The following is a 27,738-nucleotide window of genomic DNA, read 5'->3' on the forward strand; positions in this document are numbered from 1 at the left end:
AAATAAAATTAGAATAGACATCCCATGATTCCTCAGCCAGGCAGAAGCAAAATAAGTTGCAATTATTATCCCTAAGTTCTCATTCTCCAAAGAATGACCTCATTCTTTCTATCTAATCAAACCATCCTTCCCAAAGGTCACCCTTATAGGTGTCCAGAACCAAGACCCGAAGAGTCCCAGTTCCTCTCCCTGGGGCCATGTGGGCAATCACATCAACCAGACTGTTTGGCTTTAAATTGTCAGGGGTCAATGATGAGGGTCAGTGCCCAGGGCCCATCCTGGGAAATGGTACTGGGGAATCCTGGAATAAGTAGGATCGATTGAACTTGAAACTGTGATGTCTAGCACCAATTTGGGTTTAAGGATCTATGATGTCATAGGCAGAGCCTGGGCCCAGGAGCCAACCTGCATAGTTTCAGAGTCCTACCACTTACTGACACTCATAAGTTGAATAACCTCCTGGGGCCTCAGTTTGCTCAACTGTAGAATGGGTGTAAGGTAGAATCTACTGTACAGTTTTGTTGAGAGGCTTAAGAGAGTTAATGCACGTTGTTTTAGAACAATGCTGAGCACAGAGATGCTATGACTGTTAGTTGCTGTCGTTATTTTTACTATTTTAGAAAACCTGCACCCATTTTTATTAAGAAGCAACACGCTTCAGTGGAAAAAAAGTTTGGGGCAGGGCACTGGGGACCTGCAGTCCCAGTGTCCACTCTGCCTGATGTTCCCCAATCTTTAGGAGCCCGTGCTGTCAGTCTGTAAACTGGGAGTAACGATGCCTGCTTTATGTGTGGATTTCTGTGGATTGCTGGGAAGATAGCATTAGACGCAAAGGACCATGGCCTAAGCCGACCGAACAAGGCCTAATTTTTCTACTCCCAATCTCTATTCAACCTTCTCTCCTTCCTGCCAAGTGGATCAAATCCAATTCAGGCGTCAAATTGGATTGCAGAAGGTCAGACACTGAGATGTTAACTCATCACACTGCACCACTATCCAGCTCACTGGGCCAGCGTTTTCTGAATTACTAGCAATCTCGTGAGTTTATTACAGAATCCCATTTTAAATTGATGTGGTTTGGCTTGGCATCTCTGCTGTGACATATATCAAACATCAAATATATCACTTGCCACCCTCTGACGCAATGTGTAGCTACTGGCTATTTGTCAGTGCATGACAAACACAGCTCTCCTCATTGCTCTGGAATGGAGAGTTCATTGATCCCAAAGATCCGTGGGCCTCAGGCGTAGGAGATTAGAACCCACCCTTTCCTGGAGATGGGGATAGGGCACCACATTTACAGCAGGACCATTGGCTGAGCTGAGCAAAAAGAAGGAAGAGAAGAAGGTGAAATGCTACTCCAACCCCTGTTTACACTGCACACGCCCAGGGAGAGAAAGCACGCTCCCTGCCTATGCAGCCCAAAGCGAACGTCCGCCACGGAGAGTCCCGTTCATGTAGAGGCAGGCTGATTCCAGTTCATCCTCTGAGGTTTCCAACCCCCACGTGGGCCGGCATTTTGCTTCTATCTCCCCTTCATCAGTGGATTCCCTGCAGGTGCTGTGTCCTGGACTTGTTTTGTTCTCAGTACATCTTTCTTTCCCCCTCAGCAAAATAGAGCAGAGTTGACAAGAGGTTCTGATCATTGCTCCCCAAACAAGAAATCCCTGCGGCTGAACTGTGGTCACTCTACGTGGGGGCATGAATGCATTTCAAGGAAACCCTCTCCAAACAGATGGCACCAAATGCTGTGATTACAGCTAACCAGTCATGCAGACAGGGCTGCGTGGAGCCTCGTGCTGATGGCCAGGGGGTGGGAACTTTCCTGAGCAGCCCCTGTGAGGTGAGAGGGAACCCGATTCTCACTCTGCTGCTGTTGGTCCTTGGGAGAAGTGCAGAGAATAAGCACAGAAAGGAGGGCTTTCAGTTTCACTCATTCATTCACTCAGTCCTCAGACCCCAGCTGATATTCGGCCAACACATGTCCACGTGGGTGACCAGTGTTTACAGCCAGCATCTGTCTGATGGGTCTGTCCTGACTGCTGCTGCCATGGCTGTACCCCATGTTAATTGTGAGTGTTGCCCCATTAATCGAGTGGAGCACCCCCTGTTCTCTAAGCACCCTGGAAAGTACTGGAATATAAACATGAGTGGTTCTTGTCCTCAAGAAATATATAAACGAGAGGGGGTAACATAGTCACTTAAAGAAAAAACTCACAGCTAAATTTGATCTAGCACCAGGGTGCAGTGTTTGAAGAACCGACGGAGGCTTCTAGAGCAGGACACGATGAGTGGAACCTGGAGGAAGGAGAAGGAGACAGATTCACGAGAGAGCAGGGCCCATGTGAGAAAGGGCAGTTGTGGAGTGTGGGTTAGTGCAGCGGTACGGAATGGCACGAGCTGTGCCTGGGGAAATGGCGGATAGCATAAAAGAACGTGAACTGACTCTTGCAATTTCCTTGCTCAAATTTTTAAGCAGCAGAGTGACAAGATCATATATGCATCTTCGAAAGTCCTCTCTAGCTTAAGAATGAAATAACAGTTAGATGGGCCAAGACAGGGAAACCAGTCAAAAATGCCATTCATTCATTCATTCATTCATTCATTCAACAAATATTTTTTGGATGTCATATGACAGGGTAGGTGCTACAGTTATAGTAGTGACCAAAACAGTTTATAATTTAATGAGAGAGTTGGGTTTAAATAAATAGAAACCAAATTAAACATATATTTATAAATTGTAGTAAATGTGATCAATGAAATTCCAGCATGTTACATGCATATATGGAGGGGTGAGGGCTTCATTTCAATGGGTGAGTAAAGGAAGTCTCCCTTAAGGGAGTGGCATTTATTCTGTGACCAAAAGGATGAGTAGGATTCATCCTGGCCCCTCTGCTAAGCAAGACAGGGCTCAGGGAAACCAGCTGGGCAGCTGGTTCAGTTGTCCCTGGCAGGGACGAGGTGCTGGCTTTGGAAATGTGGGGAAGACAGCTGATTGGAGATGTATTGCGGAGATAAAGTTGGCAGGACAGCTGCAGTCTGGATGAGAAGAGATGAGGCTATGAATCAATTCTGTGGGAGGCAGCATGGATTTGAAAGAAGGTTAGAAAGGGAAATCCATGGGGCTTGGTGATGAAGAGTGTGGGGAGGGTAGAGCCTAGGATAATTTCTGGTTTTCTGGCTCAGTACCTTGGACAGACAGAGGCATGATGAAGCATAAATGGGGAGGGGGCACGGGGCTGATGATGGCTTCAGTCTCAGGATATATCTGAGTTGCCAATGGCACATCTAGAGAGACATGTCTAACAGGGAGGCAAGGCTTGGCCTGGGAACTGTAGCATGTAGGAGCCAACATAGGAGGGTGAACGAGTTCAACCAGAATGTGGGTAAGATTTGGGCAAAACCACTGCTGAGCCAGGCAGTGAACTGACCCTGCTGTGCTAAGCATGAGGGCGAGAGCGAGAGCGAGACAATAATGGTGGTGAATTAATGATTGCATCATGGCAGCTCTTTTTACTTCCCACGTGGCCCACAGTTAGGGGCCAGTCTCGATTTAATGCACTTTCATTCTTTTCATTGAAAGCCCATTCCTAATTAGCAATGGCTACCTCTGGGGAATGAGATTAGGAACAGATGGTTGAGGGGAGAATTTTACTTATGTGATAAAATTCTGTATTTAAAAAATTTTTGTTTAGCAGCAACAACATGTTACATATTTCTTATATAAATAACAAATAAAGGGTGCACTTTTAAGTACTCAATTACAGGAGGACTGTTACACAAAACTTATCTGCCACAAAGCTTAAAAGTTGATACTGTCACAAGACTTTTCATACATATAAGTTGTTTTTTTTAACTTTATTTTTGACACTATTATAGATGCCCTCATTTTCCCCTCCTTTGCCCCCCCGCTCTTTGACTAATCCCTTCACCTTCTTTCATCCAGTCTCCCTCTCCCCACTCCCATCTGATAGTTGTCACTCAGTTCCATGTATCCATGCCTCTGTTTCTACTTTGTCAGTTTATTTTGTTCATTAGATTCCATATATACATGAAAATATTGGTACTTGTCTTTTTCTGACTGCCTTATTTCACTTAGCATAATAATCTCCAGGTCATCTATGCTGTCACAAAAGGTAAAATTTTCTTTTTTTAGAGCCATGCAGTATAAGAACAAAAATTACTCTGCCCATCACATCAGAGTTTTAGTTCCTTAATTGCCAGTAGATGAGTTCTGCTGAATTGGAGGTGACCACGGAAGAAAGCACCAGGACATAGCAGCACCCCATAGTCTTTGCCGTTAGCTGAGGGCTTGTTTAGGGTCATCCGTTCATCCCACAAATGGACAGAGACGCTCTCCCACACAGAGGGGCTTCTCTGAAGCTACTGATTGTAGAATCCTTTGGGTGGCAGTGGATTGAGTGGAAGTAGAGGGGGGAGAGGAACCTTGCAAATTGTGACCAATACTGAGATGCCACCTGGCCCTGGAGTGTCAGCTGCACATGGATGGAGCCTTTGCAAATAATGTTTCCCTGTTGTCTCTGTGTGTTTAAATGGCCCATTGAAAATCAAGAAGAGAGGCTGTAATGTTTTCTTTCCCAGTGAAATCTGGAGAACAGTCAGATCTTTTCATCTTTAATGGAGGATCATTGATTTGTGTATGACTCAGGGAAACTTACCCACCAGACTCACTTCTCCAACTCTGCTCAAGCTGCTTGTCGTTTCCTTCCTGGGGTCAAGGATTGTTTTGGTATCTCCTTCCCTCTACAAATCACTGGAGCATAATTAAGAGATTGTGGCTGATTACAGAGTTCCTTTTGCTATGGCTATCACTCAGTAACATTCTTAGAGAAAGACAAAATGTGCTAATGAGATTCTTTTAAGAAGCAAGATAAAAGGAGTTTTTGCAGAAAGGAACTTAAAGAGATGGGTTTACCATTGAACAAAAGCGATAAGAGCAGCAGGTGGGATCAGCCCTGGTTTCAACTGGAGTCGAGGATTCTCTGATGTGACTGTTAATACTGCTCTGTTTTAGTTCAATTGCATGTTTTATTCTTAAACAAAAAAGAAAATGAAAGAAGCCACTTTAAAAGTAGATCAGGGTAAGAAAAAGGAATTAATTCCATCCAATAAAAGCTGACGTTTCTCTTTGAGCCAGCTGCTTGCTCTGTGCCATCTTGCTGTATAGGGCCCCACCTACTGGTCTTGTAGGTTAGTCGGGGGAGGGGCAATTGATGAATTAAGCCAGGCAAAAGAAAATAAGCGCAAAACAGACTTTTATGTGCACCTGTGCCTTCGTCATATGATTTGTCATACCTTAGATGCACGCTAATAAGCAAATCTCTGCCATCTGTGTGATAGTGCTCTGGAAAACTGAGAAAAGAGAGGAAAAATAAAAATTTAAAAATGTCCTTTCCTTCATCTAATAGAGAGATAAATTCACTCAAGATGACTTTTAGATCTTTCTGACACTATTGAAAATTTAATGAGCTGCTTAGTAAATGAAGGAGATAAATTTAGAAAACTAGAAAGATAGTAAATTTGGACACTTTATTTTATAATTGCATATAGGAGTCAAGGGTTGTATGCTTACTTCTGAGAAATGGGCATGTTGTATTGAATAAGGTCAACCAAATGGGTAAGGCATTAATTCCCTCCTTCTGATGATACTGAATTAATGCCACCTTGGGTGATCCTGAATCCACAAAAGCTTGCTCAACTTGTTCAAAAATTCTTCAGGTCTAGGTCTAATGTAATGGCTGGTTAGCAAGTCATCAGCCTGGTGAACTACAGGTCCATTTATTGATGCAAACACTTCTTGGATGGCTCCAATCTGGCAAGTAATCGATTGGATGCTACAGATTCAGATATTTCTTCATGCCCAGGTCTCACTAGACTACTTAAACTTTTCAAATTATAATCACTCGCTCAGTTACATGAAAATCCATTCTTCTCCCCAAGTATACGTGGGAAGCCTTAGGAATTTCTTAGCTGTTTCCCAATCTCTCTTGATTGTCAGGTCAGCCACCACCTAGTTGAGCACACCATCGTGCAATCCGCTCTGTTCACATGATGGGGGCATGCTTGGTGCTTGCATAACTAAGAGAAATTTGGGGATGGTTACCCTGGAACAAAGGACTTGCTTCAACAGTATAGATTCAAGTTGACATCTTTTTTAAAACAGAGAACTTCTCAGTCTTCTCATTTCAGTCTCTCAAGAATCCCACTGATGAAGCCTTGGTCAGAGGTTGCAAATGGCCCCATGGAATCCAACAGGTTCATGTGTTTGACCGCTCCCAGCTCATTTCACCTACCCACATATCTAGTATGGATCCTGATCTGAGTGACTAGGTCATAGGTGCTGCCCTGAGAGTGTTCATGGTCAAGGGGCTATGGGTCCACCGGGAAGTGGGCTACACAGTGCTGCTCTAGAGCATTAGCCTCCAAACCTCTAGCAAATGCTGCCAAATCCTTCTCCTTGAACTCCTTTGTGTTCTGCTTTAGGGCGCATCAAACTAACAGTCCTTGTGGTCATGGTCAAGTCTTGGTTGCCTACCCATTGTCATCACCTTTGTCCAGGCACTTACCCTGCCAGGGCACTTGGCCTTTGCTGCTGATGGCATCGCCCCCTTTTCCCTCCTGCCACTGAGCCATAATAGCCATCTGTCTTAGACAGGCCAGGGCTGCCCAAATGTCGCTGCTCTTCTGGGTTCTTCCTTCCCTCCACTAGAGCAAGTTACAGAAGGTCATCTTACCCACATTTTAGTTTTTGCCCGTTTGATCCCCCAGGAACTAGGGGTGGGGGGCAGTGCTGGTGTCTATACTCTGAGCCTGGGTGGGCAGATCTCACCCCTCTCCTTTTGGAGTTCTTGCTACATTTATTTTAGAGAATTAGGAAAAAATGCTAGCACAGAGCCAAGCAGTAGTTCAGGCTGTTCCCATGTTGTATGCCTCATGAGCCAACATTCCAAATGCTGCCTCTTTCAAAGCATATTGTAGTGTTACATTTTTTTTATGAGAATCTTGCCAGTGTTCTGCATTATCTCCAAACAGTATCATGAATCACCATGTGGCTTTGGTCCACAAAGCACCATTCACTGATAAGTATAAGGTACAGTGTCCTAGTATTTAGACTGAATTTATGGCCCCAGAGTCAATAATTTATGCACTTATTAATTCAACACTTATTTTAAATCTACTATGGACTAGCCAAGAGGTAAGGAGGATGAAATAGATTTGAGACATGGCTCCTATCTTCTAGCAGCTTCCAGTCCAGATGGCTAAGTTCACATTGAAATATTTGACATTATTCCTGTTCCCATTCTCACTAGCTGAGTGACCTTGGGCAAATCTTTGACAGCTTCAGTTTTCTCAGTGAAATGAATATTAAAAACACCTGTCATGGGTGTTTCCATGAATTGTTGGGTAGAATGTGTTCACATCTGTCCACAGCAACAGCAGAACTGGACTGAATGGGGCAAAATGGAAGATTTTCCAGTATATTCTCAGAGGGACTCCTTAACCATCCAAGGCGACCATTACAAGTGTGCTGCCTCTCTCTACAGTGAGCTCTCATTCTTCTGGGCATTCAAGCTCAGACCAGGTGGGTCTTGGTGGAGATGGCGCAATGATGTAACAGAACTCCCCTCTATCCCCAAGACGCTGTGAAAAATAGATGAGTTAACAATGCAGAGTGGTCTTGGTCTAGGGTTGGGTTCTTTTGAACTAACAGACATTCACTGGGCACCTGCTATGTGCAGAAGCCTGTGGTGTTGCCTGGAGGCAGTGAACAGGTAAGGAGAGTGTCGTCCTCTCCTCACTAAAGTGAACACTTGGTTGAGGAGATGAACACATATATAGTACAAGGGAGTGAATCAAAAGGCAAAGAAGAGTACTGAGTGAATCCGTGAGGACACCTGGAATCTAAATCTCTGGGCATTTACCCTGGGGAAGGGTGGTGTGTTCGTCCATATTTCTTATGAGAAGAAAAAGAATTCTACGGGGCCTTAGAGCAGAAGGTGCACTGTAAGTGCTAAAGTGAGTGAGCTAGATGAGAAATGTGACACCACTGTATTCTTAAACTTGAGATAGATGGAGCCTATAAAAATATTTTGACCCTGCAGTGTTGACCAACTTTTATTATAAAGCTATTTAAATAGAAACATTTCTTAGGATTATAGCATAACATACTTATAAATTATATATGAACTAAACTATGAAACCAATAACATTCCCATATAATTTAATTTTCTTTGATGGGTAATGTTTTCTTGAAACTAAATTGCTTCCAATGGACTGAAGAGTAGATTTATGGTTCTTTCTTATCAACTTGTGTTATGATTTCGCCCAAGACGGACCATTATTTGAGTGACTCATTGTAAAAGGTCTACTGTGTGATGGTTAGAATTATGGATGTTAAAGCCTGAGGTTGCCACTAAGGAGTTATTTGGCCTTGGAAAAGTTAACTTCTCTGTCCCTTGCTGTCCTCATCTATAAAATGAGGGTAAGACAGTAGTAGGATTTTAATTTAGTAAGAATTTGTAGAATTTCAATGTTTTAATAAGGTTGTGAACTATGTACATAAATAAGTGATGTACATAAAGCACTTAGGAGAGTATAGTACAATTGTATAAAGCACATGCATTATGAATGTCAGTTATGATTATGATTATTATTATTATTTAATCCTTACCTGAGGATATTGTTATATTGATTTTTAGAGAGAGTGGAAGAGAGAGGGAAAGACAGAGAGAAATATCAATGTGAGAGAAACACTTTGACTGGTTGCCTCCTGCATGAGCCCAGACCAGGGCCCAGGCCAGGGAAGCCCGGAATCAAACCTGGGACCCTTTGGTCCACAGGCTGATGCTCTATCTGCTGAGCCAAACTGGCTGGAGCTCAATTATGATTTTTAAATGTTTCTTTTTAATTATGATATAATAAACATTATCTCAGTAAGCCAATTAATGTAAAAGTGGCCCCCAAATATAATGATGAAAAGTAAAAATGTCATCTCATGAAAAAAATTTTGTTCGTCAACTTATTGCATAATCGCCATTAGACTCATTGCCCATGAGTTGTCCCAACATGGTGGCCCTGACCAGCTAGCGGCCTGAATGTGGGGACACTATCGCAGCCCAGGCAGTGTTGGGCTTGGCTGGCTGATGCTCCTGGGTGCTGGGTGACAACTCAGTTCTCACCTCCCATTTCTCTGTTTAAACTACTGGAAATCTCCATGCCATCTGCTGCCAGGGGGTTTGACCTTCGCCTAGCACAGACATCAACACAAGAACAGGTGGACTAAGAGCAAGTGGTCCCACATCATCACCAAGATACTGATACTTTTACTTTTTATATATGTATGCATGTATGTATGTATGCATGTATGTATGTATGTATTTTTACTTTATTGTTGACACTATTATAGATGTCCCCATTTTCTCCTCCTTTGCACCCCTCCACTCAGCCCCTGACCCCCTTTTTCTTTGGCCATGACCACACTGTTGTCTGTGTTTATGGTCTACGAATATATTTTCCTGGCTAATCCCTTCACCTTCTTTCATCCAGTCCCCTTCCACTCCACACCCCCCCTCACTTCCCTCAAACAGATGTCAGTCTGTTCCATGAATCCATACCTCTGTTTCTATTTTGTTCAACAGTTTAATGTATTAGATTCCACATATAAATGAAATAATATGGTATTTGTCTTTCTCTGACTGGCTTATTTTACTTAGCATAATAATCTCCAGATCCATCCATGCTGCCACAAAAGGTAAATATTCATATACAAAGAGGATACAAATGGTCCATTTATAATGTAAAGTTTCAAGGGTTTGGAAGAAATCTAGAATTAGGATGTCAAAATGCAAATTTGCCAAAACCGGTTTGGCTCAGTGGATAGAGCATTGGCCTGCAGACTGAAGGGTCCCAGGTTCGATTCTGGTCAAGGGCATGTACCTGGGTTGCGGGCACATCCCCAGTAGGAGATGTGCAGGAGGCAGCTGATCAATGTTTCTCTCTCATCGATGTTTCTAACTCTCTATCTCTCTCCCTTCCTCTCTGTAAAATATCAATAAAATATATTAAAAAAAAAAAGATGACAAACATAAAAAAACATAATATTCTTATATGTTGTTATAGGCATTTAGGAAAAGAGTGGATAATGTTGTTTGTAATAATTAGTAAAGGTCTTTGAAATATTGTCTAAGAATCAGGCAAAGTGCTGAACACCATGTGAAGCCCATTATAAATAGTATTTTTAAAATTCTTAGAACCTACCTATGGTAGGGACATCTTTACAATGGGGAAACTGAGGTTTAGAAGTTAATTTGCTAAGCACTGAAGTAAATGGAAGAACCTAGATTCTCCAATTATTGATCTGCAAAGCCCTTGCTCTGACCCATCATTTTAATGCCTCCTTTCGGTAAGGACAGTGGAAGAAGTAACACCTCAAAGGGAAACTGAGATGATCCTGGCTTTAAAGACCACAGTGACCCTGCTGCCTCTGCCATTCTAGGTCTTTGCCCACCAGCAGGTAAATCACTATGTTACCCCACAGCATTGCTCAGGGGAAAGCCAAGCTGCCAAATTTTAATGAAAACAAAGGGAGAAAAGCTGACTATCTTCATGCAACTATGAGCACATCCAATATTAATTCAGGCTTGAAGAGGTTCACAGTCAGTATGCCAGAAATACCTGTTTGAAAAGTGATAATGATGAACCTCCTGTTGCATGATGCTTGGGTCTTACTATCATTTCTTGGAATTACTAAAACAATAAGAGAAAGATCTCTTAGTGATTATTGACTGCGAACATTTATAAAATAATCACAGCCATTGTAATTACTGTTGATTAAAGGCTATTTGTAAAGCAATATGAGGTAGCTATAAAAAGTTAAGAATTGTTTACAACTAGAGGCCCGATGCACGAAATTCACGCAAGAGTAGGCCTTCCTTTCCCTGGTGCAGGCACTGGCTTTCCTCTGGCACCCGGGACTCGGGCTTCCCTTGCAGCCCGGGCTTCATCCAGAAAGTCGTCCAGAAGGACGTCTGGAAGGATGTCTGGTCTAATTAGCATATTATGCTTTTATTATTATAGATGATATTTTGCTGCTATGGCGTAGAAAGCCCGTGTTCAGAATTTCCTGCAGGCTGACGTTGACCCTATTGCTATGACCGAGATATTGGATTTTTTGCTTCTCTGCCTAAAACTTTTCCAACCAATAATCTCAGCTGACCTCTACTGTCTACCTCATAGCAGAAACTCATCAACATTAAGAGAGAAATATGAGATTTCTTACGGTTGCTCTCTTAAAATCCTGCTATAAAGAAGACTATTTTTACTTTATCTTTTTTTCCACCTGAAATCTCTTTGTTAGTTTTTTTTTCTTAGCAAGAAGTAGCTAATCATTCCAAGGCTCTGTGACCAGCTGAAAATGCTCGATTAACCATCCTGAGGTTGTCATAACTCAGATAAAAGTCTGGCGATTGCTTCCTACTCTGCTATCTTTAACTTGAGTAATCATAACAGGAAGACTGAAGGAGAGAGTTTTATTTTATTTGGAAAGGAAAGTCTGAAAAAGATTCTCAGATAAAAGACACATCGTGTAGGGGGTGGTGGAACATGTCTTCAGTTTACACAAGAATGATCTTACCTGAGCAGGAGGAATGTCTGTGGATGGTTGTCGCTGTGGTGGTTGTAACACAACCTCGCCTTTAGATTTCCTAAGATGAAAAGAAAATCAGAGAAAGGGGTGAATTAAGAAAACTGTCAAAGAAGGGCCCCACACCCTCCTACACCTCAGAATCCATCCTTTCATTTCTTTTTTCTTTTTTTTAAAAAATTGTTTTATTGCTTAAAGTATTACAAAGAGTATTACATATGTCTCCTTTTTTTCCCCGCCCTTAACAATCCCCCGGCCTCACCTACCCCCCAGTGTCTTATGTTCATTGGTTATGCTTATATGCATGCATACAAGTCCTTCCGTTGATCTCTTACCCCCGCCCCTCAACCCTCCCTCCTTTCATTTCTTTAAGGAACCAGTGACTCATAGCTCTGTTCTAGAGCAGAAAGCATGAAGCTTTGTTCATGTCAGTTCCACTGTGTTACCAGTGGGGAGCCGAGTGAGGAAACTTGGACCTGCTCACTTCGAGTGTAGATGCACACACCCTCGATAACGGTGTTGGAGATAAAGCATGGCAGTGTGTTTTAAAAATAATACCCACAGATCAATCTCTTTCATTAGGAATGAAAGTATGATTTAATGTGAGAGAATTTACAAATATAGCGGATTCTTGTCATAGATAAAATGAGAAAAGTTATATGTAAGAAATGATATTCAATGTATATATCACGCCCCAGATTCTTGTTAAAATAGATAGCAAGTTACTTTGTTGTAATATATGAGATATAAAACACAAGACATGCACTTTCTACACACATGCCAATCACATGTATGTGTGCATTACAATATACACCCATCAACTAGTGTATACATTGTATGGCACACTTCATTCACATTTATGTCAACATCAATTATATATACGTCAGTCATAAGTATATGTATATCATATCCATATGTCCATCACACACAAGGCTTGAATAAGTAAATAGTGATATGTACACTTTCTTTAGACGCAAAGACCTAAATTGGAAAAATAAAATTTTTATCTAAGTTGTTCTGTAAGTTTAAAACCTAAAGTCATTCCCCCTATATATTTAAAAAGAATGTAAATGGAAAAGAAGCCATGATTTGTTTTTAAGAAAAGTGAAAGGCGGTGCAACTAGTTCTATCAGATATAAAATTATTTTATTACTCATTTGAAGCAGTACAGTGCTTAATGCAAGAGAAGAAGATTGGTGACCCGGGAGGGAAAGCTCAGGCTAAGTTGTGGGAAATCAGCAACATAAATGCACAACACATTTGTATGTTTCAGAAGTCAAATTATGCACTGGCTTTGACACAGAAGTTCTATTTCTGGAAATTCCTCACCAGGGAGATGGAGACAGGAGTAAAGGTGTGGGCAGCAGCGTGTGGTGTGTGAGCATGCACTCTGCAGGCACACAGGCCTGGGTTTGAGTCCCGGGCCGAGGACTTTCTTCCCGAGTGCCACAGATATGATCAATCACACCTCAGAGTTGTTGTGAGAATTAAATGAAGCGACGCATGTTAAGTGCTTAACAAAACACCTGACATGTTGTAAGTACTCTATAAATTTTCACTACTGTCATTGTCATTACTATTAAGGTCTATCCATATTGTGCAATCCTTCAGGCATTAAAACGATGAAGCAAAATTCTGTTTATTGACACAGGAAGCTGTCTAAGACATAGTAGTAAGTGAAAATGCAATTTAAGAACAGCATTTGCAATATAAATACATTTCTGAAATATATAGTCATGCTACATCAGGATAAGGGATATTAGAGAGCAGTCATTTAATGTAAATCTACCTAAAATTTTGGATTTTAAAAAAATGAGAAAAAAAGAAAGGTATTTCATAACTTTATCTTAAAGTCATAAAACTAAAAACATAAAATTTTTGAGTAACTGGATATTTTCTTTTTAAAACAAATTAAAAATATAATGGTAGCTAAGCACTATTTTCAAAAATAATGAATCCTAAGCTGTGTTGGCATAATTTCCCCTACAAAGAGTGTATGAGCAACAACGATTATGCGCTTACTCTATTCCAGCACTTGTGGGAACAGAAGATACAGCAAAAAGTGGACATAACTAAGGCTTACCTGGAGCTCACTCTCCAGAAGGGAAAGACAGGTGGGAACGAGCAGGTGAGAACAGATCCAGGAGAGGGGTTATAGTGAGCCTGGGAGTTGAGAGAAGGCCTGTAGAAAGTGGTGTGGTTGCTGAGGGAAGGGCGCTCTGGGCAGAGGGGACAGCTGGTGCAAAGACCAGGAGCAGGATTAACCTGACAAATTTGACAATCAACCATGGCACTCATGTGTCTGGATCAGGTCTGGGAGACATGGAGGAATGCACACAATAAACTGAGACACAGGGGCCTGTGAAGGGAGGAAAACCAAGAGAGAGTGGTCACCTGGATGCCAAGTGAAGGAAGTGACTCAGGAAGGAGGGAGAGATGCCTTAGTGCTTAAAAGATCGATAAGTTAGCTATTGGATTGGCTGCCAGAAAGTCACTGGACAAGGGCAACATTCCTGGAGAGGAGGTGAAGAAGGTCTTATTGCAATGAGAGGAAGAGGAGAAAGAGCAGACAGTTCTTTCAGTGAGTTTTTATGAAGAGAAGCAGAGAAATGAGACAGATCTAGAGGCAAAAGTGAGTCAAGGAAAGGACTTGGGGAGGGGGAGATGGGAGATATAACAGCAGTTTGAGTCATACTGATGGGAATGATCTGGTGGAGAGAGGAAAATTGCCAATGTCACAAGCCACATCCTGGAGCAGCCAGAGGACTGGGTCCAGGGACCAGTGTGGGCTGGCCTTAGCTGGGAGCATGGACAGTCCATTTAGTCATTTATCTCAAGCCTGGCTGCACGTTAGAATCACCTGGGGAACTTGTTTGTGGTTATTGTTAGTTAAGGTATTTATTTTCTTTTAAAATATGTCGGCTACGAGAAATCAGGTAATAAACTAGGAAAAATATATAAAATCTGAAGGCAATGTGCTACATTAACATTAGTTTTTGCTGGGTAGGGTCATAGTCAATTTCCACTTTTGACAGCTTTGCCATGAACATATATAAGTTTCATTGCCAAAATAAAACACAAGCAAATCTAATTTAATTTAAAGGAAAGGAGAAGATATGGAAAACAGAATGAAAGTTGCTCTAAAAAATTAAAAATAGAATTACCATGTGATCAAGCAATTTTACTTCTGGGTATTTTGTTGTTGTTAATTGTCACCCGAGGATATTTTTCCATTGATTTTTTTTTCAGGGAGATTGGAAGAGAGAGGAAAAGATAGAGAGAAATATCAAAGGGGAGGAGACTGCAACCAAGGTACATGCCCTTGACCGGAATTGAACGCGGGACCCTTTAGTCCACAGGCCGACGCTCTAGCCAAACCAGCTAGGGTATTTGGATATTTATCCAAAAGAATTTAAAGCAGGGTCTCAAAAAAATATTAGTATACCAGGTTCATAGCAGCATTATTCACAATGGCCAAAAGGTGGAAGCAACCCAGGTGTCCATCAGTGGATGAATGGATAAATAAAAAGTGGTCTATATATACAACGGAGTATTTTCAACTTTAAAAAGGAAAAAAATTTCTGACACATGCTACAACATGGATAAACCTTGAAGACATTATGCTCACTGAAATAAGCAAGGACTTATTGTATGAGTCCACTTAGATAAGGTATCTAGAGCAGTCAAACTCATAGAAACGGAAAGTAGAATGGTGGTTGTCAGGGGGTGGGGAAAGGGAGAATGAGGAGTTGTTGCTTAATGAATACAGAGTTTCAGTTTAGCAAGATAAAACATTCTGGAGATTGGTTGCATAACAATATGAATATACTTAACATTACAATCAGTACACTTAAAGTGGTTAAGATGGTACGTTTTATATTATGTGTTCTACCACAATTAAAAATCTAAAAAAGAAAGAAGACCACTAGCTAGCTGAGTTTCTGAGGAGTGACTGTGCCAGAAGGTCAAGTTGACATTGGGTAAGGTGACCCTGCAGATGTCCTCTGAAGATCACTTTAGTTCTGTGGATCTGGAAAATGTCAACACTCGCCCCTCACACTTGAAAAGAATTCAGTTCCCTAAAAGGATTTTATAGCATGATTTGTGATCTATACTTCAAGAGCCCAATATGAATACAAGTTTTAAAATTTTGGCCAGATCAGTCAGAGGAAAGAAATGGATTTTTTTGATTCATTTTCAATGTAATCTATTTTTCCAGTTTCTTAGTGCACAGAGTAATTCATTTCTAAGGGGCTCTATTTCAGGCAATGTGGCTTTATGTAGGACGTACATAAATGAAGCCACTGCATCTAATTTATCATCCAGGAACCCACACTTTGTAATTATGTGGCCAACCATTTTCAATCATGACTCAGTTGTGAATCTAAATAGGATGGTTCACCCACTGCAATTACTATGCCCCTCTTATTGGGAAGGTGGTAATTACTTTGGCAGTCCTCATCTCTGGCTCTCTTTCATTTTCTGGAGGGAACTGCTCTTGAGATGTGCAGCACATCTCCAGGCTCTGCAGTCTGCTTACTAATTCCATCCCAAAGAGGGTGGGCCACCTCAGGACTGGAATCACAGTGCACCTTCTCACCCAGGCTTGAGGACCAGATGTCTACTGGCCCTCATCATGGTACTTGGAGCACAGCTATTATTCAGGTGCTGCTCTTTAAGAAGTACATTCTCAAGAGACCAAATCTCCAGCGTGGTATATATTGGAAGTGCATTCTTATTGGGAATGAGCAGTAGAGTTGTGGTTTACTAATTCATGTTTTTAGTTTTAAGTCATTTATTGAAAATTCAAAAGTTATACATGCTCCTATTGAAAGTTCAAACACTGCAGAAGAGCCTGAAGTCAAATAAAAAATTTCCTTAGCCCCTTCTAACTCTAACCCTTATATAACCATCATTAACAATTCAATGCATTTCCCCCTCCCCTGCCCCCGTAGTCTTTTTTTTTTTTTTTGGTTACACAAACATGTGGGCATAATCTTTTTATGTTGACCATATTATACTAAACATGATATTCATTAATTTGCTTTTTATAATTGACCACATCATAACCATCTCCTAGGACAGTGATGGCGAACCTATGACACACGTGTCAGAGGTGACACGTGAACTCATTTTTTTGGTTGATTTTTCTTTGTTAAATGGCATTTAAATATATAAAATAAATATCAAAAATATAAGTCTTTGTTTTACTATGGTTGCAAACATCAAAAAATTTCTATATGTGACACGGCACCAGAGTTAAGTTAGGGTTTTTCAAAATGCTGACACGCCGAGCTCAAAGGTGGGGTCCCTTGTGTCTTAGGGACTGCATGGTGTTGTCTTAAAAATTATATCTTGAAGCCCTAATTCCCCAATGTGATGGTATTTGGGAGGTAATTAGGTTTCGATGAAATCATGAGGGTGGAGCCCCCATGATGATTAGTGCCCTTATGAGGAAATGAAGGGACTCTAGCTTTCTCTTTCCAACATGTGAGGACACAGAAGGTGGTTGTGTGTGAACCAGGAAAAGGATGCTTACCAAGACTCTGACCATGCTGCCACCCTGACCTCAGACCTCCAGCCTCTAGAACTGAGACATAAATGTTTGTTGTTTAACCCACCTGTCTATGGTGTTCTGTTACAGCAGCCTGAGCTTGCAGAGACAGCCTCCTCTGAATATGTTATGTGTTGTTGACCTCATTCTTCACAGCTGCATAGAAGCCAGTGTCAGGAGGTTTCATGGGGCAATGGGTCATCTAGGTTTGAGGGAGATGTCGCCAGTTAGCCATTTCAGACAAAGTTGCAATGGTCACCACTTGCATACATCCTGTACATTGACTCTTTTTGGGGAGGTTAATATTCACCTGAGGATATTTTTTTTATTGGTTTGTAGAGAGAGTGGAAGGGAGTGGATGAGACAGAGAGAAACATCATTGTGAGAGAGACATCAATTGCTTGCCTCCTGCATGCGCCCCAACCAGGGCCAGGGATCTAAGTCTGCAACAGAGGTACGTGCCCTTGACTGTAATCAAACCTGAGACCCTCAGTCCATGGGCCGAGGCTCTATCCACTGAGCAAAACCAGCTAGGGTTTGACTCTTTTATTTCCCGCAGATAATGTCTAAAAGTGAAAATGCTGGTGCACAGATATGTGCATTTTTTACTTTAACGAACACTTTGGTGTGCATTTTGAACTTTTTTTCTTTTTTGGCAAATATTGTGGAATTGACATGAAAAAAGTGAGGATGTTTGTGCAAAGAGAATCTCCCTGGGCCTGAACTAATAGCTAAATATTTCCAAACATTATATTAATGTTTTAGAAAGTACAAAGCTGGGTAAGACATGATTGCTCCTCATGCACCTCACAATGTTCTCACCTAATAGTAATTTAACTGCTAAACTATAAAGAAGTTTACTGAGAGGTTAGAGAAATAAGGAGAAGTGATGGGTTGCTATGTACTGATAATGATGATGAAATCGAAGATAACATTAACAGCCTGGGCTGACATCGCCTGGGACGCACTGCTACGGACATTGGAGGTTCTTTATGGCTGGTATTCTTTCTGACTGATTAGTGCCTGTGCTAATCTGGTTGTCAAATATCTTTAATATCACTCCTGAAAATAATAGCTCCCATTTATTTTAATTGAGCACAATTAGCTCAGTTTGAAGATGGAAGGTTCGGTTACATTTCACAGATAAGAAAGCTTAGGTTCAGAGATTGAGTGATTGCGCAAGTAAGTGAAGGGGCAGCCCCGGCTGGTTGATCACGTGGCACTGATGGGTGCAGTGGAGCACCTGCCAGAGTGGTTAGAAAAGACTGCAGGATCCAAAGTCAGCAGCGGGAGACCGAGGACACCCTGGGCATGGTCTGGGCAAAGCGTCGGATCAGAGAATGAAAGTGCTGGCCGCTGGTCTCCTTCCATTAGAAGTCAAGCATGGAGCTCTTTGGGACTTGGCCCCAACCTGCTTCCCTAAACTTGTTCCTCACCCCTGTGCTTCAGGTTCTCTATTCATCTCAGCTGGACTGTGTAGAATTCATTGCTCTACATATATGCTTTTATACTTTAACTAGAGGCCTGGTGTACGGATTTGTGCACCGGTGGGGTCCCTTGGCCTGGCCTGTGGGGATCGGGCCGAAACCAGCTCTTCGACATCCCCCAAGGGGTCCTGGATTGCTAGAGGGTGCAGGCCAGGCTGAGGGACCCCACCGGTGCACGATTCTGTGCACCAGGCATCTAGTATGCATATAAGATCTTTGGTTAATCTCTACCCACCCTCTCCCCTCCCCGCTTCCCTCTGAGAATCATCAGTCTGTTCCATGTTTCTATGCCTGTGGTTTCTGCTCCTGCATTGAGTGTCTGTGTCCTGGTGGTCAGTGCACGTCATAGCTGCCGGTTGGCCGGTTGGCCGGTTGGCGGTCGCAATATATATATATTGGCCACACTGCCTCTCTTTCCACATTTTTGTCTTAGTCACCCTTCAAAGCATATTCAAAATATGATATTCCTTACAGAGCCCACTGCCATCCTCAGAGCCACAAATATGACTTCCCTTTTGGAAGCTTATTGGTCTGATGTCTCTCCCTCTCTCAAAGCACCCAATATTTTCATCAGTTATCTGTGTGTGCGTTTTATGGCATTATTTTATTTTAAGCTCCTACCTTATTTATCTTTGTATCACTCATGGCACATAGCCCTTAGCACATACTGCATAGTCAGAACAACAACAAATCTGAATATTTCAGAGTAAAGAAAAAAATGTTTTGAGAGGAAATCTTGGACATAAAATGAAGGGGGGTCAGTCCAGAAATCTTTGGACGTTTGCAAACTCCCAGTTCCTGGGAGTCATTGTTGATGTTTATCAAGGTTGATAATGCAAGTGTTAGTGACATAATTGTTTTGATAGTGGTGCACAGGATGAATTCAAAGGGAAATTCTATTGTCTAGGAGTGGAGCAATTGTATTGGAAAGTATTTAGAATATATATGGTTTAGAGATAGTCATGAGGAGGATTGGGCAGCTTTTAAGGCCGGAAGCTGGGACTCAGACCTGGGCTCTGATCCTAGGCCGTCAGCAGGATATTAATAAACAACAGCTAAAAAATGGTCAGACAGTCCTCCCTTATTATGTTGGGAGGCTGGCATAACAGAAAGTGCACCAGGGACCGGTAACCTCAGGCAGCCACAAACCTCTCTGAACCTCACTTTCTTTCTCCAGTGGCTCCCTTGTTTATTTCACAGCGTTATGGAGAGAATCAAATAACATATTGTATGTGAAGGTACTTTGCAAACTGCAACCTGCTATTCAAGTGTCAAGGATTATTATTTAGAAACTCCAGGAATACCTAACTTATTCAGAGACCCCACTCACTCACACGTGATTGACACTTGAGTTTACAAAAGAGCATTTAAAATGGATGACGTGTTTGGCTCAGGTATATAGAAGAAACAAATTCAAATTGAAGATAAAGGAGAGACTGGTAATTGGAAAGAAAAAAGTTACAAGAATGAGCAATCAGAAGCTCTTGGATTACTCAGCCTTGGGTGTCAGAAACCCGAATGTTGGAAAGTCTCTTTGATTATATTTCAATAAGACAAAGACAAAGAATGCTGGTTGTAGGGACAATGGCCAGGAATGTTGTCTCTCTTCCTAACACTCAGATAGACTGCTGTTTCCCTTCCCTTTGAACTTGGTCGATTAATCCTCCCCAAAGCTCACTAATTTAGCTCGCTCACTCACTAGTCATCCTTGAAATACCTACAGACCTTTAACAACTGAAATGCTTGCACACAAAAAAAGGACCCGAATAAAAGGGGATAAGAGACAGGGTCACTGTAAATAAAGAGCTGTGGCCAACATGTACAAAGTGACCAGAGTCATAGATGTGGTCTGTCCACAGGCCCTTGGCATCTAGTATTTTCCTATTGAGTCTCTATCCATATCGCATGAGATGAATATCTGTCCCCATACCTCATTCTCTTTACCTAGAGAGATGCTGAGAGTGCACAAGGAGAGCACAGAAAAGGCATATACCCAACCCAAACTGTGAAGCTGTAACTTAGTATTTCTCCCCTTTCTTTAACTCCAGGAAGGATGAGAGGAGAGTGGGACAGATTGAACAATAAATAGACTCACAAAGTCACAACACGTATTGTATTCTGATATGTTTTATAGGCCCCAAGCTATGAGGAGATGGTGTAAGGGTCCTATTTTTTATTCTGTTGACTTTAATTAGGCTCAAAACTTTGACAACTTATTGTCATTATTGGTATTACTTTTCAAAGCCAGCAATCTTAACTGTTAAATACCCCCAAACTCACTCAGCTCAACTTCACAAATTTTAAGAGAAGATACAAGCATATATTTTTCTGACAATTTCTAGAAACAAGTCAACACTGTGGCCATAATATGATATAGTGGAAAAATAACACATAAAGGCTCTTTATAAAACAGCTCTTTCAGAAATTCATAAAACACTTTAAAATGAACCAAAAGGATTTAGACTACAGAGGAAGTGAGATATGGCTCAAAAGGATGCATTTCAGCATAAATTGGTGGATTTAAATGAGTAGACGAGAAATTCCTGATTTTCTATCCTATTTGTCTGCTAGTTATTTTAATAAATGTTCTTATCATTTATCCCAATTTCTGATTTCCTCCCTGATCCATGTGATAAAAACCATATTTCGAAAGCAAAGACCCATGCACAGAGGGTACAGTGCAAATGTGGGGACAAGCCACCCTAGTCTTCCCACCCTTTCTCTCTCCCCTGCATGTCAAGTCTTAGAGACTGCAGGACTCTTGCCAGTGGTACCCAGAACTCAACAGAATTTGTGGACACATCTGAAGGGATTCTTCTTGCCAGGGAGATACCTGGTCTTCTAGGCAACTCCTTGGGTCCTCAGAAACACACCCAGCGTAGGCATCGAAGAGCAAGGTTGGGTCTGAGGTCGCCATTATGATGTCTGAAATACCCCAGCCAAATTATCCCACTATCTAATGGGGCCCAAGGAATTTATAGCTTCAGCCTTTTAGTTTCAATTTGGCACTTGAATTCAGTTTCAATTCTTTGCTTGGGGAGAATGCCAGGGGAGGCAATCAGTCATTGGTGGGCTTTTGTTTTCTCTGTTTATAAAATCCTCTGGCTTTTTTTTCTTTGAAATTTTCTTTTTTTCCCCTTGGAGATTTTTTTTTTCCTGCTTAATGTTTACACATGGAGGCTTTTTGGATACCTGGACCCCATCCATGATCACTTAACACCCATTGTGTTTTCTAAACTGGGATCACTGATCATATTTACCTGCCCTGACTGTATTATGCCGTGTCACCAACACTGCCAGTTCATTCTGACCTAAAATGATGTGTAATCCCAACTTAAAAAGGGCACCAAATGGGGCACAAATAATATCCTCAGGGCGAAATCCAGAGCATACAATTTTTTTAGATCCTGTGAAAAAAGAATTCAGCTTTGCCGTGTTTTACTTTCACCTGCTGTGATAACAGGCTGACATAGACAGTGGAAAGAGTTTCATGGGGATCTTCTGTATAAGAAATAATCTGATTACTGGAAAAGCTGTCAGGTCGCTGAAAGTCGTGTGAGTCTACTTACTTAGGTTTGGAGATGCCTGCTGGAACCAGAGAGGCCGGGAAAGTTAAACTTGCTTTTCCACTACGGTATTTCCTACCACACTGTTAGCACGCTGCTTTCTTGGGGGTACCAGTGGAGACCTACTGGTTTCTCTTGCTCTCCACAGGTGTCTGTCTTCGTGCCCATATCTGGAATATACAGGGAAAACACACAACATAAACAGAGAATCTGAGCTTCTCCCAGAGCCTTTACCGAAGGAGGCCTGCTTCTCTTTAGACTCAAGCACAGACACAACCATGAACAATATCGAATTTACCCTTTGTATTACTCACCCATTCCATTACACGTTCTTGTAGGTTGTGTCTGGTTATACTGGGCCAGTGGCTAGTGCTTCTTAATCAGTCAGTCCTTCCTCACAATTCTTAGCCTAAGATAGGCTTTGACTTTCATCTTGCTTTAGGCTAACATCCTTTTTATTTGTTTGATTTCCTCAGGTGCTGTTAGTTAGGCTGAGCAAGGCTGGGCTGCAGTAACAAATTAACCCTTGTAATCTCAGTGCCCAAACAACACCAAGGTTTGTTTCTTGCTCTGTTCAAGGCCACTGGGAATCAAGTGACTTTCCCGGGAAGCCTTTGTTCTGGATCCTCTGGATCCTTTCATCTTACAGCTCTGCCACCTTAACACGTGGCCTCCTAGGTTGCTGCATCAGAGAGGAGCTAGCTAGAGGGTGGCCACTTGGCTCTCACACATGTCCACCTAGAAGTGGCTTTCTTCTCATAGCCCATAGACCAGCAGTTCTCAACCTGTGGGTCGCGACTCCTTTGGCAGTCGAACGACCCTTTCACAGGGGTCGCCTAAGACCATCCTGCATATCAGATATTTACATTATGATTCATAACAGTAACAACATTACACTTATGAAGTAGCAACGAAAATAATTTTATGGTTGGGTCACAACATGAGGAACTGTATTTAAAGGGCCAGAAGGTTGAGAACCACTACTCTATGGGCAGAAGGTTGAGAACTGCCATAGACCATATCCAGACCCCTGACGGACACAGGGAGTCACCAGGGTGTCTGCCTTATATTTTGTCAGGATCTGCTTTAATCCTAGTTTTATATTTTTCCAACAAGCTAAGCTCTTTTTTCTTTTCCTCCCTCCCACTCACCTTTTTCTTCCATTACTTTATTTCCATTCCTTAGACTTTGCCTGATGCAGTTCACGAGGCAGTGTCTACTTTTACGAGGATAGGAGGTGGGGTCAGTTAAGTTCACACTGTTTGATCAACCTCAACAGGTGATTCTAGACAAGTTGCATCACCTTTTTAAAACCTGTTAACTTAAACCATGGTTCTCACATTTGAATTTGCATCAGAATCACCCAGAGGACTTTGTCAAATATAGAATTCTGATTCAACAGGTTTGAGGTGGGGCTGGATAATTTATTTTTAAAATAAATTCCCAGCTGACAGTGGTGATTCTGTGGGGATGGGAACCACATTTTGAGAACCACTGACTTAAAAGTTAAATCTGCATTTGAGAAACAGGTTGTTCCCATGAACCTGGGTTAAGTATTTTTAGAAACCCACACTTCTGCTTACTAACACAGCTGGGGCAGGGCGGTGGGAGAGGACATGTGAGACTGGAGCTATTCATTGTTTGGTCCATGATGGGCTATGTCCTTTGTTCCTCTTGTCTCTCCTTACCTTTTTTTTCCTGTCCCCAATTGGGAAAACCCTCTGTTTGATAAGCGTATTCAGTGTGTCTGCCTTTTACCTCTTTGATGACGGTGTTGAATCAAGAGCAGGCGGTTATCAGACTGGAGCAGCAGTGGTGGAGGCCTGTGTCAGGGGAAGGCGGGAAGAGCGCTCACCCGCAGTGTGCGATGGGATGTCCTCAGGCTCCCTGTGGAATCTTCAGTAGAATATCATTGCTCACTAATGCCTTGAATAGTCAGTTTTCTTTTGGGGAGACTGTGAGCACTGACTATAACTGTAGGTCAGCAGCAGGGGATCTCGAGGGACCACAGCCACATTGGCTCATGGGGACATATCCAGTCTCAGGAGTCCTCTTGGACCAACACCATAGAATCATCAATTCTGGCGCCGTGGGGGATTCTGTATATTGGGTTGATTATCATCCTCATGAAATAGTTCCCTTTGTTTCTTTCCTATTTGTTCACATTTAAGTTCATTTAATGGACATTTATTGAGGCTTTGCTGTGCATTAGGTGTTGAAGGGATGACAAAGGTAGCTACTGCTTGTATTTATTTTTAGAGCCTAAAAATGCTGTAGCATATATTAATCTTTTGGACACAACATGGGCTGTGCTCTCAAATAAATCATAGTGACATAATAAAAATGACTTGTGTAACTGAAGCTAGGAATTTGAGCAAAATGAAAGTACGGGAGGTGTAGGTGTTAACCTCACCATGCGAGCAGGCTGTTAAACGGACAGAAGACGGTGCTTTAAAATGGCAAATGGATTAGACCTAACACGTCCCATTAATGAAGAGGTTCAAATGACTGGCCATGTAGTTTTTAATAGACCAAGAAAAATATTCTATTCAGAAAAATGAAGACATAAAATGGCCAATAGCTTTACTTGCCTCTATTTTTGTCCTACCTAAGTTTACTTTGGTATGAAAAGGAGAGTGGTGATGACAACCCACAGCAGTGATGGGCAGTGGGATCACAGGCCTGTCGTGGGAAAGCTTTTGTTTGCCTTTGCTGCATGGCCTGCAGCAAAGCAAGTCTGTAATTTTATTTCAAAATAGTGTTCAGTTCGAGGTAAGTAAAAAAACCCAAAAACTAAGCCTCTGTCTCTTCTGAAAATTGACACTTCCGCTCAGCTCTGTTTTTCAGATGTGCTTAGGTTGCATGGAACTCCATAGAGTCTCTTGATATTAACTCTTAAATTAACCCTCTCAGGAAAAATAAGTTGATGTTGAACTGAGGGAGCATAGTAATAATATCTAGTCTTTGTTACTTAAAATGCAAAGACTAGTTTTGGCAATATGAATGAGACAGAACATGACGCTATCTGTGTAATTATGATGAGACTATATTTCAGTTTTGAATTCTGCATGAGATACTGGTGGCAGGCTCCCAGGCAGAACCAGTGAGATGGATGTGCCAAGAAGGGCTCTGGAATTGCTTGGCTGCTTGGTAGTCTAATAATAATCCTCATCACAACCAGCTCTGGCAAGTTACAGAAGATTCTTCAAATTCAGAGAAGTCGAGTCTGTTGAATATAAAAAAGGAGGAACAAAATCAACTCCTCCGTAGAGAGGATCACTCTATATTTACAATGTAGAGGAAATGTCAGTTACTCATTCTCTGTTGACCTTTAGAATTCTTCCAGCTTCGGTATAGCAGCAAGGAGAGCGATTGGTTTGAGCCAATCTTAAAGGCAATCAGCCACAGGGTTTGCTTTGTTAGTTTGTCACTTCTGTCACATAAATGTGCAGTTGCACATCAGTGCAAAGGGATAGTACCAGGTTCCTTGTTAACATTTTTTTATACTGGCCAAGCAGTTAACACACTGAGAGTCAACAATGCACTAGACCCTGTGCTGGGGTCACTGTGGTGCCCACGAAGGCCACAGCTCCTGCCTTCATGGAATCTACAGCGTGATACCACTTGTCTTACCTGTGGTAGATAATTAAACAACTTCATTCTGTGGGATTAGTTCAATAATAGGGGAGGAGCAGGTGCACATATGATGAGCACCTAGTGGAGTGGGGTACCATGACACTGATCTCTGCACTTTTGGAGGAGCTGAGTGGGGTATGGAGTGACCAGGGGACAGGGTCTGATCTCTCTGGCCAGAGAAACCTCTGGTGGCCTCTCAATCCATTCATTACTTGGTGCCATTCAAGCATTATCATTTCTCTGCATGTCTAACCTGATGTTAGGAGGCAACCTTGTGGAGGGTGGATCCCTGGAGATGATGGTTAATCCAAGGCTTCAAGTTCAAGAAAGAGAGTTCTAGGCAGAGGCTATGGCATCTGAAAAGGATTGGAGACCAGGACTATCCTGACATCTAGGGCAACAGTCAGTGTTTGGTACAGCTGGAGAGGAGGAGCGGAGAGGAGGAGGGGAGGATGGGAGGATTGGAATGGTGGAGCAAGGGGGTCAAGAACTTTATAAGGTAATTCAACTTCCTCCCAAAATGTTGGCAGAACTATTGAAAGTGCATGCACAGGGTGGCCACTGGGTCTGGTGTGTTGCAGGGAGGACATGGAGGATAGGAACAGGCCAGCACGTGAACTGAGTGAGCAGCATGGGAGAGTTGTAAGAATGCAGGGGAGATATGACAAAGGCCTCAACCAAGGCAAAAACAATTGCAAGCTAAAACAATCTTTTGCAAATTGTACAGCAAACTATCAAATCTGACTTTAAAGTATGTCAGAGGAGATTTTCTGTGTGAATTGAAGATCCGTGACTACCAATTAGGGCAATGGAATGTATTATTGATTCTTTAATTTGAGGCCACAAAGACATCATGACATGAAGTTATGAGAGTTTAGGCTAAATTTAAAGAAATCTTCCTTGTATTTATATTTTTTAACAGAGTGGAGTTGGTTCATCAAAGGTAATGCTTCTCTAGAGCTACTTAGACATATCTTATGTAGACATGACCAGAGGTGGTTAGGACAGTAAAACCAGGAGAAAGGAAGAAGGAGGTGACCTGCCTGTTGTTTCTGTCTGTGGAGACATTATGCTCAGAGTTGACGGTTAGCCTTGAATCTTGGGATTTGTCAATCAGCCATCAGCCTCCATGCTGTTTCTCTTCACTCTTTGGAGATCAATGATTCCGCTGTGGCAGACCAAAGTTTACGAATTCCCACTGAGACTTTGGACACTGCTGACATCTGGATGTGTGTGATGGTTTTACATTAGGCTATTCTGGAACTTTTATGTTTCGGAGTCTAAGGCTTGGGCTGTAGTCTCTCTGATTCTGAACCATGTTGTAGTGGAATCTTACTGAGTCCTAGTGAGTGTCTCAAATACACAATAATGGATGTCCCTAGTCTGGTAGCATTTGGAGTTTTTGTGACCAATTATGGTGCATTAACCAATGAGGGCTGTGCCAAAAGAGATGGTTGGGATGGACTTTGATACGAGACGCATTGTCCTAACTATAAGAGCGCTGGGAGAGAATGGTGACACATTCTCCTCTGAAGGTCTTTAAAATCACATGGAGTCCATCCCTGTGTGCACAGAGACTAAAATGGGTCTTACTTGAAGGAAAGGGGCTGGACCTCATGACTTAGATATTTTCCAGCCCTATTATTCCATTTCTTATGAGCCTTTTATTGAGCCTCACACAATGTCCAATAAAATAAGGTTTTTGAGAATGAACTTTTGAAATTCATATGTTAGAATATTGCTAGAAGCTTTCTGAATAATGAGAGTGTTTTGTTTTGTTTTTAATTTCAAGAGCTAGGAGTGAAACACTCACCAACATATTACTTTCAGGCG

The 27,738-nt window shown here is 41.9% G+C and overlaps 1 pseudogene; it reads right to left on the bottom strand.

Annotated features, from left to right (window-relative positions):
* Positions 1 to 23,433, bottom strand: part of LOC102257011 — a 35,421-nt pseudogene extending 11,988 nt beyond the window's left edge.
* Positions 23,434 to 27,738: the final 4,305 nt, after the last annotated feature.

This window comes from Myotis brandtii, unplaced genomic scaffold, assembly GCF_000412655.1.
Source record: "Myotis brandtii unplaced genomic scaffold, ASM41265v1 scaffold328, whole genome shotgun sequence".
In the NCBI taxonomy this organism is placed as follows: domain Eukaryota; kingdom Metazoa; phylum Chordata; class Mammalia; order Chiroptera; family Vespertilionidae; genus Myotis; species Myotis brandtii.